Here is a 19,080-nt window from a genome sequence, read left to right on the forward strand (position 1 = left end):
AAGCACATACACTCTCACGGTTAGGGTACACTGTCTCTGAGAGAGATTCTCACACGAATGATTCAACCAATCATACCGGTAGAGAATAATAGATCTCTGTTCTGGACAGGAGTTTCATGAGAAACTGTCACAAGTAAACAACACAAAAGAGTGCCCTCCAGGAGTTATGAAATGACATGGTCTGCTATACCATGGCAACCAGCTGTACATACACACCCAGGAATTACAAAGCACTGTGCTGCATTGGAGCCATGATTCAGTTCTCGCAGGTCACCTGGGAGAAATAAAAACCCTAGAGCTGCATCAGCGATGGTTCTGGTGGCCTACTTTATCTCATGATGAAAAAACATTTATCCAAAGCTGTGCTGTGTGTACAAAAGTGAAAACCACACACTTTCCACCATCCAGGCTCTTACAGCCGCTACCTGTTCCAAACACGCCACAGAGTAATATAAGCATGGATATTATCACTGACCTCCCAGATTCACACAGATACACCATAATTTGGGTCATTGTTGATTACTTGACTAAAATGGGACATTTTATTCCATTAAGAAGAATTCCTACAGCCAGTGCACTAGTGAATTTATTCATACAACACATCATTCACTTCCACGGGTTGCCTTCCACCATTGTTTCTGACAGTGAACCCTAATTTGTATCACATTTTTGGCAAAGGTTATGTTCCTCCTTAGGAGTAGACCTTTGTCTATCCTCGGCATATCATCCTCAGACTGATGGTCAAACCGAATGTGTCAATCAGTCTGTAGAACAGATTCCTACGCTGTCTAATGTCCACATGGACATCGACATAGGATGAAGCCTTGCCAATGGTCGAATTTGTATGTAACAACAGTATACACTCAGCTACAGGAATCTCTTTTTTTATTATTTATTTGGTTACCATCCAAGAATGCTGCCAGTCTTGAAACCAAACATCACAAGTAAACTCCCTTTGGTGGTAGTACACCATTCTCAATTGCGACAAATCCAACAAGCACGACAACACATAACACATTACCAGCAACAAGTTAAAACCCACGCTAATTGCATGCACAAGTATGAGTGTCTTGCTTTTGCTAAGGCTTGTTTCCTTTTTGCCCAGGCTTGTGTTTGTTCATGTGCCTGGATGCGGCGCCATTGGGCAGCTGCTTGACGAAGTCGCTGTGAATATTTTTATGTTCTGACTTTGTCACTATTTTGGAAGTCGTAAATCTCCAGATGGACAAAGCTGCAGGCTGTAGTCAACGAGGGCTCCATTATGCTGGATACCCTTCCGAAGAGGGCCAGCTTAACAGGATTTGCAGCCGCAGAGAATAACGTAACGGGAGCTACCGTAAAGCCAGGCCGACCGGCCTTGCACCTTCGGCAGATTGGTGAATAGGTAGGTTCCAGTCTTCTGTCGGTGCTCAGGCCAGTCTTTAGTGGAACATTTTCCAAGTCCCAAGTTTGTTGTTGGCTGTTTGGACATCTTTAGCATTACTTTCAAGGGTCCAGGAATGGGTGAGCACCACTTGGAGGGGATTGCTTCAGGCAGGGCCGATGTGCAGAGTTCAAGTTGCTTGAGCTTTCTGTGTCCCTTTAGCTCAAAGAAGGATGCCATCCAACTAGCCCTTGGAGTCACTCTGGTAGTCCTGGGATCAAGCAGCAGGGCAGGCCTCAAGAAGCAGGGCACTCCTCTGAGAGTGCAAGACAGGCTTCAAGCAGCAGGGCAGTCCTCTGGTAGCAGCAGGGCAGTCTTTTGGGGTACAAAGCAGGCCTCAAGCAGCAGAGCAGTCCTCTGAAGTATAAAGCAGTCCTTTTGGGGGACCTCCGCATGTCCAGGAGTGAACTCAAGCGTTGGTCTGAGGGTCCAATAGGAGAACATTCTACAGTTCCCGCACAGCTGGTCTGGAATTTTCCTTCGTCCACTGCCAAGGTTCTAAGAGGTCAAGGTGACAATAGGCTAGTTTTTTTTTTAAAACATTTAATTTTGGGGGGTTTGTGTAGAATTCAGGATTATTATATCATTAGAAAAGGGATGACAGGGTTGATTTCTTGACAACATATGCATATCACAGCTTCTCATGATATGAGCATAAAACATCACAGAACATACAGGTCAAAGTATTGTATGAGCATATTATTGAGTACAGTTCAGAAGGAATCATCGGCACCTTCTTCGGACATGCTCTCCGAGGACCAGAGTCCTCCCAGTCGAGCTTGCTGGAGAATGTGCGGCATCATGGGGACTGGAACTGGTCGTATCCTGTCCCTTTTGGTATAAGTTTTATAGGGTAGCCAAATCGCTCAGACTTGAACGTCCTATCATTGATTAGAGCAGTCACGCGTTCCATGGAAGATATCTGCCACACTTTAGTCCACCATAGGGTGGGGTTTGGAGAGAGAGGATGCTTCCAGGTGTGGGCTATCATCAGACGGACTGCCAAGACTAGGAAAGTAAGTAGCCAGCCCCAGGGGGGGTGGTGTAGGGATAGACCAATTTCTCCCCAGATCCACCTAGAAAGAGCACTAGTGGGTCCAGCAGTAAGAGTATCTGAGAAGAGTTGGCGTATATGTTTGAGACGCTTGCTCAAAAACTGCTTGACCTGCGGACATTGCCATCACATAAGGAAATATACGCGTCGCTCCCCACAACCCCTCCAACAGGGCTTAGGGGCCTCCGTCACTGTCATGGTTCTACGAGCCGCCCGCCACTCGAGGAAGAAGGGTTAGCGGTCTAGCCCTTGCGGGACAACAATGGAAGACAGAAAGACTCACTTCCGGTTTGTCGCGCATAACAGCCGGGAACTCCGGCTAATCACCGCTTTGAATTCTCGCCATCGCCACGGAAGGAGAGACGCCAATCCGGGGAAGACAACCAACCGCCGTAGGAAGGACGCTGCTGCGGACTACACAAGGCACAGGTACGGTCTGAAACCGAGGGCGCTTCAAGGCTAGAGGGATGACTGTTTCCCCTATCTTAACACTGTACTCTTGGCTTATCACGTACATCCGGAGGGTGTTCGGTGGAGTGGGGTCTCTCACCCTAAGTTATTATTTGTGCTGGAGCGCTGGTTATGTCCTGATGATTTTTGGGTACTGAACTGAACTAGCAGGATTGGACCTGTTATTATTTGCGCAGGAGCGCTGGTTTTGTCCTGATTATTTTGGGTACTGCACTGAACTAGCAGGATTGAACCCGTTATTATTTTGCGCAGGAGCGCTGGTTTTGCCCACATGATTTTGGTTACGAATCTGAGCTAGCAGGATTGGGCACATTCTCATTTGCGCAGGAGCGCCAGTTTCGTTTTCCTTCATTCCGGTTCTTGTGTGGGAAGCTGCATGTCAACCCTGCGGCCACTGCCGTTCCGGAACCGGGAAGTGGAGGCCAGTCACTTAGGCACCCCAACAGGTACACCGGGGTTTCATAGGCGGGGCACAGCACGGAGGAGGAAAGAGAAGTAACGGGCAGTAAGGTAACCGTGTCCCCTTCTTTCCCTCACAGCTTGGTGTCCAGCGCAATCTAGACTTGCTCCTATCTGGATTCTACCCCGGGTACCCCCTTATCCTAGACGGTACACAACCTCGACTAGGGCAAGGTGGGGAACGGGGTGGTGGTTCTTGTCGCCTCTGCAGGATCACCCCACCAAGCATAAGGTAAGCCTTGGGGGGTACTCTGACAGTCACGGTGTGAAGCCAAACTCGGGTAAAATACCATCTCATGAGAATTTTATAGGAGTTAGCTTTGTGTTGTAGGCAAATAGACATCCCGGCTGCCCACGACTACAAGCATTGTCAGACATCATCTGTTATTTGGATGCTTAGGTCATTTCCCCAACGTGACTCATAGGAATGTTGTTGTGGTTGTGCCAGGCCACGTGGGGCTCTGTAAACGCATGTGATGCCTTTCATTAGGTAACCATGGGTAAACAATTGTTCAGAGGGTGTTATAGCCCTGCTATCTTTTAACCTTTACTGTTTGAGTGTTCACACTGTGGAGGAGCTGATTGAGGCGGAATTCGTCAGTGGTGGACAAGTGGAAAAGGTGTTTGAATGCGTGCCTATCCATTGTGATCCCGTCGTGCTAGAAGTCTGCCAGCAGTGGAGCTGCTCCTCCCCTCCAGTCCTCAAAGCATGCATTTAACATGCCAGGTGAGAATTCTGGGTTTCACACAATGGCGAAAGCAGAGAGGGGAATGTAGTGGCTGTCTGGTGGTGGTTAACTTTGTCCTAATGTCTCAAGAGGCTGGCAGTTTCATTTAGGGGTGTTTGTTTGGCAGAGAAACAATCTTGGGGTCTCAGCCACATAATATGGTTTAAAGAAGTAGTGGAGCAATCCTGTTCAAGGCGTATCCGAGTTTTAGTGTAGGGAAGATGGTGCCAATATAACAATGATTGAAGCAGGAAAGCATGAACACAATGTGCTATGTTTAAAACACCAATCTGCCACCTGCCGCTCTCCTATACAAAGTTGCTCTGGGCACTCTGAGAGAGGAGTTGTGCCATACAAAGTATAGCAACTGTTTTTCAGTGTGGAGAAGTGTCTCTTTAGGTATCCATAAGGGCAAAGTGAGGTTTAAGTAGAGTAGTCGGGGGAGGCAGTTCCTTTTGATGCTATTAATGCGGCAGAGCTACGCAATCTCGAGCTTGCTTCATTGATAAAGATCTTTGTGTAGTGCCTCTACCATAGGTGGAATGTTGCAGGTGTATAAGGTGTGGATAGAATTTGTGAGAGCTATCCCTAGATAGCGGACAGAGGAGGTGTGCAATGACAAGCCCACAGCAGTAAGCAAAAGTCGATACCTATTGGTGAGGTTTGCCACTCCAATGACTGTAGACTTTACGTAGTTAATGCGGAAAACAGAGGCAGCTTCAAAATGTTTCAGCTCATCTACTAGAAGAGGAGAGATGTGATGGAACATCTTAGGAAGCACAAGATGTCGTTTGCGAGGAGAGACAGTTTATAATGCTCACCATCTACTTCTATTCCTTTGAGACCATGGTTAGATTCTAGACAGTGGACTAGGGGTTCCGTAGTGAGTTCAAATATAAGTGGGGATGGGGGCACCCTTGCCTGGTGCTCCTGTATAGGGATATCTGGGTGGAGAGGTCACCGTTGACCTTAAGATGACATTTCTGGACAGCGTGTTTGGCCAATATGTAAATCATCATATGCAGGCCTAGCCCGGTTCTCGGAAGGGCTGCCCAAAGCAACCGCCAGTCCACCCGATCAAAGGCTTTCTCCATGTCTCGTGCGAGAAGGATGGTTGTTGTTTTAGTGCGTTCCGCTATATCAATGATGTTAACTGCCAGTCACCCGTTTTCCATAGCTTGCCTATTTCATATGAACCTTGACTGCCAGCTGGACAGCAGTAGTGGCCAGATTGAGTGTATGAGAAGCAGGCTGAGGGATCGTTGTTAAGTTTTAATAGTGAAGTAATTATTGACTACGTCATAGTTGGTGTCACCATTTTGGTTTGTAGGATTGAACTGTAGACCTTAGACAGTGGTTCTATTGGTAATTTGCAGTGAGCCTTATAAAATGACATTGAGAATCCGTCTGGGCCTGGAGTTTTGTTGGCTTTTTGTTGCCGTATAGTTGCCCTTCCTTCATCAGGTGTCCTCCAGTTTGTGGAGAAGTGTGGAGTCTATATAGGAGAAAGCTAAGCCCCGTAAGCACCAATCACTGGTGTCTATGGGTGGAGGTTGAGCCTGAGACAGTGTAGAATAGTACTTGGTAAAGAGCTCAAGAATGTCAGATGTGTCAGCATGAGTATTATCTATGTCATCTTTAAAGGAATGAATGTGATTTCTTGTCCATTTCTGTCTTAATTTGTAAGCCAGCAGTCTACTGGCTTTGTCTCCTTTCTCGTAGTATTTCTGATTGATGTAGAGCAGTTTCCAGGCTGCATCGGTCATACATAACTGTTTTAGCTTCCCATGGACACGTCGCAACTCTCAATAGAGTTATTCAAGCCTGTAGCTTTGTGTCAGGCTTTGAGCTGGGAAAGGCAGGCTACTAAGTTTGGGGCCTATCAGCAAGGCGAGGCGATCGAATTATCGCCGCTTTTGCTGCCGTTTTCGGCCGGAAAGCAGCGATAATTTTATCGCCTAATTAGCAAGCTCACACTAATGCGTGAAAACATGCGTTAGCTCGCTAAGCTACTTTCCTTATGCCTGCTTCAGGACTGACTTAGCCATGATATCCTATGGAAGGTGGATATCATGGCTAAGTTTGTGGGGCCCTATCAACAAGCTAACGCCACATTGCGTGAGATTATCGCTGGATAATCTCACGTTAGGCAGTTAGCGTGAGGATTTTTATCGCTTTTGAGATAAGCGTTGCTAATAGCTATCTCAGCGATAAAAATCCATGTTAGCTGGCTATAATTATCCTAGCGCTAAGTGCGCTTAGCGATAATTATCGCCGGTTGTTGCTGATAGGCCCCTTTGTTTTTTTGGTTTGAGCAAGTTTAGTGAAAGTGGACACGTGCTTAATTCGTTCATTTCGCAACACAGCCTTGGCTGCGTCCCATAAGGTAGCGCACGAGACGTCTCCGGTGTCCTTTTCTATAAAGTAGCATCCAGGGACACCCGTATTGAGCCCTTCAGCTCCAGATTTCAGAAAGCAATTTCACTGATGTACCATGTGAGGGCTAGGGACTGGGGAGGGCACCCACATCAATCAACAGGAACACTGAAGCATGATCCGACAAGGTCTGAGGGCTTGTAGTGGCTGAAAGGATTCGCGGTTGGAGGGACTGGGAGATCAAGAAGAGACCAATCCGTGAGTGGCTCTTGTGTACATTGGAGAAAAAAGTATAATCCCTCTCTGGCTTCAGGTCTTCTATGCCTTGTGTCAGTGATGAAGGCAGAGGATAAGAATTATACCGCACCACCAAGAAGTCAACCACGGAGTTTAGGACAGTGTCAAAATTCCACCGCATGATTATGTCACCGTTAGAAAAGTTTGCTATCAGTGGGAGCAGTGAGTCATGGAACTCGTTCTTGCAACCGTATAGGCCATAGATGGAGAAGAGAGTGATCGAGTACAAACCTAATGGCACCCTTGCATCCACTGCTCTACGCTCCTTGTCTGCATATGTTTGGTCTGTGGTAATGGTTAGGCTGCACCTGAGTAGAAGTGTAACACCTTTAGTCTTAGTAGAGCTAGATGCATGTAAATGGAGCGGATACCAATAAGATTGAAGCCGCTTGGTATCGGGCTGGAGAAGATGTGTCTCATGTATCATGGCTATGTCTTTGTCTTTAGTGTGGAGCCACTTTAGATAGTGAAACAATATTAAGCAGCTGCATTGATTAAGGGAGTGGGGCTGTTATCCTTGTGCTGAAGCCATCTATAATTGTGAAACAACCCTTTGCTGTAGGTAGGTAGTTAACAACTCCCCACCCTTTTCTAATAAGCCTGTTATGTTTGCCGAGAAAAGGTGTGATCGCTGTGAAGAAAAACAAGAGGTATGGAACAACATCAAAAGTGAACGAAACAAACCATATTAAGACACTAGTTTTAAAAATAGAACAAAAAAGAATATGTCTTAGCTGAGTGATCTCCATCAGCCAGGTAAGGGGGCCACCCTCGTGGTGATCTTGGTGCCACCGCCCGTCTGACTAAGCAACAGTACGAAGGATATATCTTGGAGTCCACAGGAGCCAGGCAGCAGCCACTGCTAAACAAGTTAGTATGTGCTGCCCATCACTGACATCAAAAGGTAAAGGCTAGTGTGCAAATCTTGAGGCTGTGAGGGCATAGCTAGTCCCAAGAAGAAGGGAGCATCTGTCATTTTCTCAGATACTGTCCATTAAGGGCAAGTCTGATTGTTGATTGTGCCAGTGTAAGGGTGTCTTAAAAGTTTTCAAGGTGCCTTCCGTGGGGTCTTCTACCATTTGGTCAAGTTTGGTGAGCTCAGAGCGGCTGACGTGTTGTCATTGTCTTCAGTTGAAGAGGCCATGTGCAGCAAAACTCAGCCTTCTTCCAGCATCCATGCAGAAGTCTGCTTGTTATCATCATGAAGATCAGCCGCAATGGGAATCCCGATTGGTACTGGATTTTCCATTCTTGAAGGTGTGTCAGCACACCTTCAAACTTGCGTCGTTTTGCCAGGGCTTCAGCCGACCTTGGAAAAGCATGATGGTATCACCCCTGAAAGTTATGGAGTCTACCCTCCTGGCTGCTTTCAATATTTCTTCTTTGACCTGATAAAAATGGGGTGGGTCAATACATCAGGGGCCAGATGGTTCCGCTGCTGATAAGTGGAGTGTGTGTGTGATCTAAGGTGAGGTCTTTGTCTGGGATTTCCTTGTTGGCTATGTCAGAACAGGGCTTGCAAAAAGTTTTCAAGGTCGGCATTTGGGATGGTGGTGCATACCCCTCTAATCTGAAAATTGCTATGGCAGGATCGATGTTGTAATCCTCCAAAGCGTCAGAGGGTTTCCTGATGGGTTTCCAATGCTGTGACCCTCTCGGCTGGATAGTCCTGCACATAGTCCTGTTGCGCTACTGCTACCTTCACCAGTACAAGAGGGTCTCAGCACTCTTCAATGATTGAGCAAGCTCCATGAGATCCTTGGTGAAATATGCGTTCATGGCTGCTAGGTTTTTCTTCATATCCAGTAAAAGGGACTGTATATGTCCCTTTGTGGCTGAGGAAGAGAGGTTCGCTATGAGAATACTATCCCCCATTGTTGATATCCTGTTGATGCAGCTAAACCGCTGGGTTTGTTGGCTATGATGCCGCTCTGCATGTCTTTGATCGAGGAGGCCCTCTGGGGCTTATGCTGGGAGGTAGGCATGCCAACCACCCCACACCCCACAGGGATCCTATCGTCCAGCAGCCAAAAGAGACCCCGATCATAAGTAGTGGGGATGTCTATTGGGGTCCCAGGTAGGAGGTTATGTGCACTCTGACTGAGCAGAGTGCTCTCCAATAATGTTCACTGGTGCTTTTGCTGAAGCTCTGGAGCGCTATGAGTTATGAACAGCATCAGTTCCCAGCGGTCAGGGAATCGGATCAGTTAGGCCCACAGCTATGGCCTAAATTTGGGGGAGGGACCATACTAGCACGTTCAAGCTCAGCCTTCAGCTACAGGCACTGCTGCAGCAATGAGGTGACCATCTTGGAAGCTTCGCAGGCAGGAACTCACCAGTGCAAGCTTGATTGCCTCAGCACTGGCATCAGTGCGCTGCTCCGCCTGGGCCTCCCTTGCTCATTACTGCTGCTGCTGCGGCCGCCGCCAACCCCCACTGGAAAATGTAGTGACTGGAGCAGGTATTATTGGAGGCCGTGACTCAGGAGCTCAGGAGAGGCAAACCATCTTGGGTCCTCACCTCAGCCACGTCCCTCACAATAGGCTGGTTTCAAGTTTGTGCTGAGGCAGCCCCTTTGAAATGTAAGTGGGGCAGGAACAGCTTCGCCCTCCCATCCTGTCAGGATGGCACATTCTGCCAGCACCTTGTGGGACCTAGCACCTAGCAGTAGACTGTCAGAGCTTAATAAAACCATTTGCCAAATTTTATACAGATACTGTTTAAAATATTCTGTTTCTCATTCAGTGAGTGCATACAATTGAACCTCGGGTTCCAAATCAATCTTATAATCATAGCTCCTGTGTAAAACTAATTTGCCTTTGTCTCATAAAATACATTGTTAAACTCTTCATACCCAGAAAGCAGGAAATTTGCACAACTAATAGCTGGCAAAATTCTTAAACGTACAAGCACTGTAGATGGAGACTCTTTTAACATTTACATGGAATCATACAACTAGCTTGACAAAAATCAGAATCCAATTGTATTGTCCTAGAAGCCCAATCTGTACAAGGATGATGCAAGGTCAACCGATGCATTCTCAGAATTATCTTGAGCTTAACGGCATCTATCAAATCAAAGCAATTTATTCATGATAGTCTCCAAAACAAACAGAAGTCCTGTGTATATGAAACCTCACTTGACCTTGGGATAGAATAGTTCTATTCTCTTCAGGAATATTTTGCTGAATTGCCAGAATTTGCAAAGATTGAGCAGAGTTAATGTTCACAACCATCCCTGAAGCTCCAGAATATAAAAGTCCAAAAACGATCTTTTCCATACCGTCTGACATCTCTATGAGAACTATCAAATGACCCTAGACAGACTGCATAATATTCATTACGCATCTCGGAACTGACTCAGGGCTAGAATAATATCTTGGCAGAGAGGGAATTCCATCGCAACAGCAATGGAGTTCCCTCCCCGCCAAGACTATGGACCGCTTGCCCGATTTAAATGCAGGTGGACCATAGTTTGATGACGGTGGAGACTACTGGCTGTACTTTGGCTATATGTCCTCCTAACTTATTTAGATGGTCGGATATATATCCGTTTTTCAATGCCCATTACCGTCAGGAAAAATCTGGCATAAGAGGCACTGAAAAGTGCTCAGTACCCCCTCGCCAAGAGAGGAAATTTCCATGGCGCGGGGGCATTTGTTCTTTATTTTCAAAAAGAAAATCTCGCTTTGGGATTTTATTTTTGAAAATAAAAAAATCTTGGTAAGTTTGCAATACAAATCTGTCTTGTTGATGGAGCCGTATGGTAAAATTCCAAGGCATTGACAGGATCTGCCATACCGGTGGCTCAAAATGTCCCCAAAAAAGTTACGCACTATGGAACAACAGTTCATAGTGGATCAGGGCCTACGCACAATTTCAAGCCGACCACAATGGAGCATAGGTGGGATACACCAAGCGGGTTGTCCCAGACAAAGGTATTACCTTCAGACTTTGGTTTTCCAACTGCTGGAAAGCCTACAGCCCCTAGATCTTTAGTGCAGGCTTCTGGGTACCAGGTTTCTCTCCAGCCACGACTCCTGCAGGGTCTAGTCTTTTTTAGCCAGTTGGGTCTTCTTGGAGTTAGGAGTCATTCTGCTTTTTGTGGGCCTGAAGCAGGTAAAGAGGAGGCCAACCACTTGAACATAGGCGGGCAGTCCAAATACCTGGATGTAGGCAGGTTCCAGGAGTCCTTGTGTGAGTATTCTTCCTCCAGCAGGAGTGAGAAGTCAGATTTCATCTTCCGTCATCTATGGATAAAGTCTTCCCAGGTATAGGAATGTTCTGAGGAGGTAGTGGTTTAATTGCCAGATGTATGCTATTCACTAGCCATTGAGTGGAAAAATCTACCACCCAATCCCAATTATTTTCTCACAGTCATCCCAACCTTTGTTGGCAACACTTCCTGTCCAGGATCTGCTCGTTCAATATGGCAGTATCCAGCTGCCACCAGGCAGGCTTTTCTGTCTTTGGGGTCCAACTACGTCCCTACCAGACAGAGCCAAAACTGTTTACCCTTCTACCATGGATGGAAATTGACTGCCTAGGAGGGTCTTGACTATAAGCAGGAGAATGCCTTCCTGGTATCTTCAAATCAAAAGAGTTCAAGTTAAAGCTTCCGTTTGTTCTGACAACTGTTCCTTTTCACTTCCAGACAGCTAATCCTTCTAAGTCATCAGTAGTTAACACTTGCTCTCCTTTTCTGGGGTGACAAACAGCCATTTTTCTCTGAGCCAGGATTGTTAACTCCCCCAGTTAGGGATGTGCATTCCAGCTCTAGGGGTGTTATGAGTGGCAGAACTGGTTTTAAACCGGTTCTGGTCCACACAGCCTAAAGTACATTTATACAACTTACTGTTCTGCTTAAGTTATCAAAAGTCTGATTTTATCATTAAATCAGATATTGAAATCTAAACAGTGGAGAAGTGTAAATTTACGCTTTATGTTTTGCTTGAGTCTCTCTTTTAATAGTTTCCATAGGAGTGCATTATAATCATGAGCAGTCCGCATTCACGTGTATTCTGTGTGACTAATTTAGGACTAAAGGAGTTCATGTTCAAGATGCCAAAGCATTTCTCTGTCTTACAGTATTGCACACATTAGAACTGTAACTGATTACATCGAACTTCATATTGACACCCAAGTATAATCTATTCTTTAAACGCGTTTTGTGTAATGGTCTAACATTATCATTGTAATAATGTTTAAGTAGAAATTGATTATTCTTGATGTCAAGAATTATGATATAACGTGCTTTATAAGTCACAGAGAAGCTGTATTTTACCCCGTGTGATGTTAACTTAGCCTAATGGTAAGCCTGGAAATTGTTTAACTCATTTCCCACCTATCGGTTAACTTTATTTTTGCTTGCACTGTGAAATGTTGCATGTATCTATGTTCCCACTGCAGATGGACAAGACATTGTTTGTTTAAGAGAAGGATCCATTGCTCAATCAATAGCTAGGCCTGGGAAGGAACGTGATATTGAAGAAGAGAGGGCACCAAGGATGTGTGGTAAGTTTACCGTGTGAAGCAGGAGGTAGAGAAAGGCGTTGATGAAGGCTGCTGGGACGATGGAAAGTTACCCAATTTGTAGGAGGTGCATGTATTGGATGGTTATTATGCACTAATAAAGTTAGGGACAGTTGACACTTCTCTTGCAGATGCTTTGAGGTACTGTGGCATTAGGCTATATAACCATAATTAGAATTTTCTCTCATGAGTACTTTGACGGCTGAGACCTTTTTGCTTTCCTCCGGGTCATGCTCAGTCTAGCCTTCCCCTCTTACGTAGTGTAGGGATAGTTAGGGAACCAGGACATTTTTTCTTCTTTGAAAGCTCGATGCAATCAAACTTACATTTTTGTCTTTTATTAACCTGCGTGGCTAGAACTGAATTGGTCGTTTTCTTTTTGTTATACAGTGTGAATCGGTTCTGGAGATTTGGCTTCATCCTATTCTCTTTGTATATTCATGCTATCATGCTAAGATTGATATATTTGAATCTGTTTCAAAATTTACAATAAACATACTAACCAGAATCCTGTTGTGGACCTGAGTTCTTGAAAAATTCCTGTCTTGGTGTAAATTGTGTTGAGCAGTTCTTTACCTCTCATACTGGTTAAAAAGAACGATTGGCAAAAGTTGAGAAGAAAAATTTCCACGCTAGCAGATGGTAGCTACAGAGGATGGTTCTACACTTAAAGTAGGGAACGAGATCTAGGTTAGTTCTAAAGCCCGATAATAGTGTCACCTGCGTGGAATCCAAACGGGGGAAGAGAAGGACGAGCTAAGGTCCGGCAGTGTACAGAGAAGCCAGTGGCAGAGAGGAAGTGAGTATTAATAGAGTGATGAGAGTGGTGTTTGTTAGATTGTGGTGGAGAGTCAGCTGTAGGATGTCTGGCGGAGATGTTGTGAGAGTTGTGTGGAAGTGGTGATAAATTGTTAAAGTTGTTATCGGGTCTTACGTGACCTAAGATCCTGGGATATATAGTAAGGAGCAGAAGACACCGTATCGTATTTGTCTGCTGTGCTTTGTGGGGGGCCTGCTGTGAGGTATTGTGGGCAGCCCCAAATTGAGATAGGGAACTTGTGTGAATGGGGCAATTGTGAACGGTGTAGCAGGCCTTTTTGCACAAAAGGGAAACTACGCTGATTCAGGTGACTCCCCGCTGGTCAAGGTTTCATTTGTAAGAGAGTGCATTCTTTGAGAGATTGACTTCTATTGATTTGTTTAGAGGAGCAGACAATTGTTGTTTAAGAAAATTTGTGTGTGCAAAGAGATATTGTGAAGGAGGGCATGGCAGCTGCGAGGAGTGAGGGTGGCATCAGAAGGTGCTGCGCTGGGATAGGTTGGATCAGGAGGTTGTAATTGTACTGTTGTTGGAATTTCGATGTTTGGAGGTGAATTATACATATTGCAGAAGAGAAAAGGACAATGAAGTGTTTTATTAGAGAGATGTTTAGAGGAGATGTGCCTGTCCTGACTAGAGTGGGGGATGAGGCGCCAATGGAGGATACGCCCGCTCACTATATGGCAGTAAATGTTGGACTCCATATTATTATTTGGCTTAAAAATTGGCACAAGATCACCCAAAAGAAGGACGCATTGGCGTTTCTATGCTACGGTACTGTTAATCTGAGAATAATTGACCATTTGGGGTAATGTTTTATGCCATGAAACCTTTACCTAGACCCACACAGTTTGAAGCCCTTGATGCATGGATGCATGCTGCACATGGTAAGCAGAGGGAGCGCTATCAGGGAAAGATGAAAAGGGCGATGCATTCATACCAGGAAGCACAGTGGGAGGAGAAGCAAATGAGATGGAGAGTAGACATGATTGAAGGAGTGAGATTGTACACTGCTTAGGTGACAGATGAGACAAAAGCGTTGGAGAATGGGAAAAGAGCGCGGAAGGGCAAATGCGAGGAGGACAGTGACAGCGATGTTGAGGATATTTTGTTACATGGGCTGTTAGCCGAGCGCCCATCCACAAATAGTCCATTGTACTCAGGAAGTGGGGGGAGTCCTAATGTCACCAATGACCCTGCAAGTGCCCCAGCATTAGTGGCCACCAATCCAACTGCTGTAGGGATTCTTTCAATGGGGAAGTCCCAAGTTGGGGGACTTGAGGGAACTCAGATTGGAGTTCGGGAAGCTTCCACACAATGTGATCCTGGTCTTGCTTCGAGGATCCTGGATGCCCTGACTGTGCCTGTCACCATTGGCCCCATCCTTCCTCTATACAACCTGAACTCTATTGGCAATGGGGGTCAATGGGTTCCCATAACTATGAGCATCTCTTGACCTCCGTTCCCAATAGAGTTTGGGTCAGACCACAGCAGGATAGAGTGGAGGGTCCTTACACAAGATTTGTCCCTCTGACTCCGATGAATGTGAGCACTCCTTGTGCTACTACAGCAGACTCATCCGTAGTTCAAATTGGGCCGGTACTCATTAGGCCGCTTTCAGAATCGAAAGGGGTGGATTCGCTTACATGGGAGACGCTGCCCAGAGCACGAAATAGCATGCCCAAAGAGCATGCAAGACACCCATGAGCCAGAGTATGTCTGATGTTTTAGACCTAGAAAAATGGTTGAAGGAGCATAGTCACACTAATGAGAGTCGGAGCACAGAAGTGAGTTCAGGGACAATCAAGTCAGCGGTAAAGGCAGATTTGGTGGATGTGATTAAGCTGAAAACATAATTAAACGCCACAATAAGGGGGATTTTAGAGGGGGGGGCGTGGCCAGCCAGCCAACATGGCGGACGTGAGCCTGTAGAGCTCTGGCCGTTAACCCCCAGTTATCCGCCTAAATCATCCTGACTAAGTGCCATCGCAGCAGGAACAAGAGAGCCTGGCGAGGCGAGAGGCTGCTGCTGCGGGCGAATCCCACTTTGCAGTGAGTGGACGCTGTGGGGCCCGAGTGACGAGCTGTGGCCTACCTGGGTGGGCCGCCAAGTGAGGAGTGCGGCAGGACCGGATCGCGCCCGGAGTGGGAGGCGGCCGAGGCGGGGATTCGCTGCGCGGGCGGTGCCTTTTCTTGGAAGCCGCCCCCCCCTCCTTGCTGCAGCTCGTGATTGCCCAGACAGGAGCCGGCGCCCCATAAAGACCACGCGGTGTGGGCGGACTGCGCTGCCTGACAGGCGGCCCCCAAACTGGGAGTATTTCAAGGCCCAGTGAGGCCGGGTGAGAGCAAGTCCACAAGCAGCAGAGGAGACCGTGCGAGCCCGCACTGCCGGAAGTAAGAGGCCCGCGTGGGCTGAGGGGAGCCTCCAGTGGGAGGCTGTGGTGCCAGGGGCGCACCTCCCTGAGGACTGGCTCATCCCTGCTGGGCTCTGTGGTTGCATTGTGACCGAAGGGCGCTCCGGGAGAGCTGCGCGGCGCAGACGAGCCCCAGCGGGGTTCTGACATCACCGGGCCGGGTGCGCCTGAAGGAGGTCTGGGGAGGCCAGGCGGGAACTGGCCAACTGACGGCTGAAGAGATCGTGGCTACCCGCATCACTGGGAGGAAGAGTACTGCCTGGGGCTGCGGTGCCTTGCCGGCTGAGTGAAGGTGGTGCTGTCCAGACAGGGCTTGGAGGCCCTACAGAGGTGAGACGGTGTGGGGGTGAGGGGCCCCAAGGGGGGAGTTGCTACACCGTTGAGTGGTCTGGTTTCCCCCGCCCCCCTCCGCCTCTCTCCGCCCCTAGAACTGTGGCAGGCCTCTGTGTGGGTCATCCTTGAGGCCCAAGAGGATCCGGTTCCCCGGGGACACACTTTGGATAGGGGATGCCAGGGGCCCCCTTTGAAGTGGGGACATTCTGGTGGCGACTCTGGACACTGGCGTGTGTGAGCCTGCACCCCCCCAGAACAGTGGCACACAGAAAATCTGGGGATGGATACTGGCGAATGAGGAGAGTGTCCCTTGAAGACGGCAGTTGTAGAGGTGGAATGCTGCAGTGAAGAGGTGGGTGTGCCTCTGGGGTGCCACTGGCTGGCGGCGCCGGGACATTTGGGCGTGCGGCGTGCCCCCTACTCACAGAGACTGACCTAATATGCGGGGGACCCCTTGAACCCCTCAGCCACAGGGAGTGGGGCCTCGTGATGTGGCCTCCTGATTAGAAGCAAATGACGGTCAAGTGGGGGCTGCGACGTGCTCTACTCGTTGGTTCCGCAGGGTGCTGCCCGGGGACTCCACCGAACCCCGTGGCACCCACCAGCCTAACTTCTGGGCAGCTCGTACTGTGCACAAGGCCGACTGTGACAGACCGGATCATTTGCACGGGTGCTGCGACCCGTGGGGAGGCTGAAGTGCAGACCAGGCTGCTACGGAGCGGTGCTCGAGTCAGAGGAGATCTTGCGCAGCGCAGTGACGATTCTGGACATTGCCACGCGAGGAGTTCGACATTCATGCGTAGCCAAGGGTCGACGCGGTGGAGCCTCTGCTAAGGTGGAACACCGCGCACCGTGCATGGAGGCGAATGCTAACGGTGCAGCAGTTGGTGATGGGCCGCATGCGGGCTAAAACACAACAGGGTCCGCTACGAGCGGGGGGGTCCGACCCCGTCCACGTCCAAGAAGAGGGGGAGATGGAGCTCACATCAGCGGCGGTCGCTACCAAGCTCGATTCAGTGCTTGCTGCGGTGGAGAAAATTGGGGCCACGTTAGATAGCACTAGGGCCTCCCTTGAATCCCGCATTGATAAGGTTACGTCAGACTTCACACTCCTCCACGCCGACCATTGGAAATTAGCCGGAAAGTCAGCACACAGGAGCAGGCAATAAAGAAGCTCCAGCCCGTCACCCAAAACCACGCAGCAGCGCTACAGGATATGATGGACCGTGTACATGCCCTGGAGGGCAGAGTTGAAGACGCGGAGGGGCGCTCTCGTCGTAACAATGTCCGCGTGGTGGGGCTGCCGGAAGGAGAACAAGGGAAACATCCTGAGCAGTTTGTGGAACGTTGGTTGAAGGACATACTGCCACAGGGAATACTGTCACCCCAGTTTGTGGTGGAGAGGGCGCACCGCGTGCCAGTGCAGAGACCGCACCCAGGTGCCCGACCTCGCCCGTTTCTCTTCAAGCTCCTCAACTATTGGGACAGAGATGCGGTGCTGCGATAAACTCGAAAGCTGGAAGACCTCGCAGTATGTGGCAATTCGGTCAGGATGTTCCCCGACTACACTGCTCTGGTGCAGCGTCGCCGAAGCAACTACATGGCGGTGAAGCGCCAACTCCTGGAGCTGGAACAGCCCTACTCCCTTATCTTTTCCGCTCAGCTCAGGGAGGTCACAAAGGGAGGTGTCCGCTTCTTCAATTCCCCTGCAGAGGCCTGGGACTGGCTGGAGGAGTCGGGCCTATGGCAGGGAAAGCGTCCACCAGGACCGGATGGAGACGGATCCACGAGTCGCAGACCGTGACGACGGGGCAGGTGTGGGATGACACAACGCGGCAAGCTGGGGACAGTGGCCCCAAGCCCGGAGAGGAGCAAAATAAATGGCCTGATGGTGATCTGAAAGAGATCAGGTGGCTCATGGACCGTCCCCTGTGGTGATGAGAAAATATGATCAGGGGATCACATGGTTAAAAGCTAAGGTGGCTCCATAGGACGTGGACTGGGTTAAGATAGACAAAACCACCCAGGAACCTAAAGAGACAGTACATGACTACTATGAGCGGTTGCTGCGGACTTTTGAACAGTACAGTGGAATTGATACTCTTGAGCCAAAGGACATGGGACAGTTTGTGTTTAAATTTGTGACTGGGCTGCGAACTGAAATCATTTGAATGAGTCTGCACCATTTGATATGTTGGCAAATTCTATGCTATGCTAAATATTGTAGAAATGAAATTGAGGAGAGGCATAGAAGATGAAGGAGAAGTTGATGTTGGTGCAAATGAAGGCTGCGCCGAGGGAAGGTTAGGGTCAGACATATGGCGGAAACATGGGCCGTATGTCAGGAACTTACCCACAGGGAGTACAGGTGCCACTAGGGGGAGAGGTGCAGGGCCAAGGAAGAGGCAGGGGTGGTCCAATAGGCTCAAAAACAGGAATAGATTTTGCGACCCTTATGAAAACCAGCCCGAGCCACTATTGCAATAGGGTGGGGTATTGGGAACGCAAATGTCATTTGAATCCCGTAAACCGGGATCAGAGTGGGGGAGCTAACCAACCCCAGGGTAGCTTTGTACCATCACAAAACATGACTCGTCCCAGATCTCAGAACATGGGAGTAACACCAGGGTCTGTAATGCAGGGGCCTAAACCTCCAGTGCCACCACAAGCTTTCCAGAATGTCTCATATGGGAATGCTTCGGTTCAACAGTACCCCATGTTTGCGACCTTCAATGGTTTCGAGACTAATCCAACCTTATAACGGTGCAGAGGTGAGGAAGACTGTACGCATGGCGCAGTCTTGGAGGTAGACCAGAGTGGACCATATGTCGATGTGGATGTAGATGGTCACAACGTTACCTTTCTAGTCCATACTGGTGCCATCTTCTCTACTATGAGAACAGCAGAGGCCCCTAACCTACCCCACTTGGGAAAAACAATCCAAATTATAGGCATAGCTAATAAGAGAATGTCAAACCCTCTGACCGAGGAGTTCCCTGTGAAGATAGGGACCTTCGAGGACAATCATCAGTTTATAGTGTGTGATTCGAGTCCTGTGAGTTTATTGGGACAAGACTTGTGTGTAAGCTCAATTGTACGATATACTGCATCCCAGAGGGCATTAATATCCAAACTAAAGATGAGGATGTGGCGTTCAAAATGGCAAGTCAGAAG

The sequence above is a fragment of the Triturus cristatus genome, chromosome 4_1 (genome assembly GCF_964204655.1).
Source record: "Triturus cristatus chromosome 4_1, aTriCri1.1, whole genome shotgun sequence".
Taxonomy (NCBI): domain Eukaryota; kingdom Metazoa; phylum Chordata; class Amphibia; order Caudata; family Salamandridae; genus Triturus; species Triturus cristatus.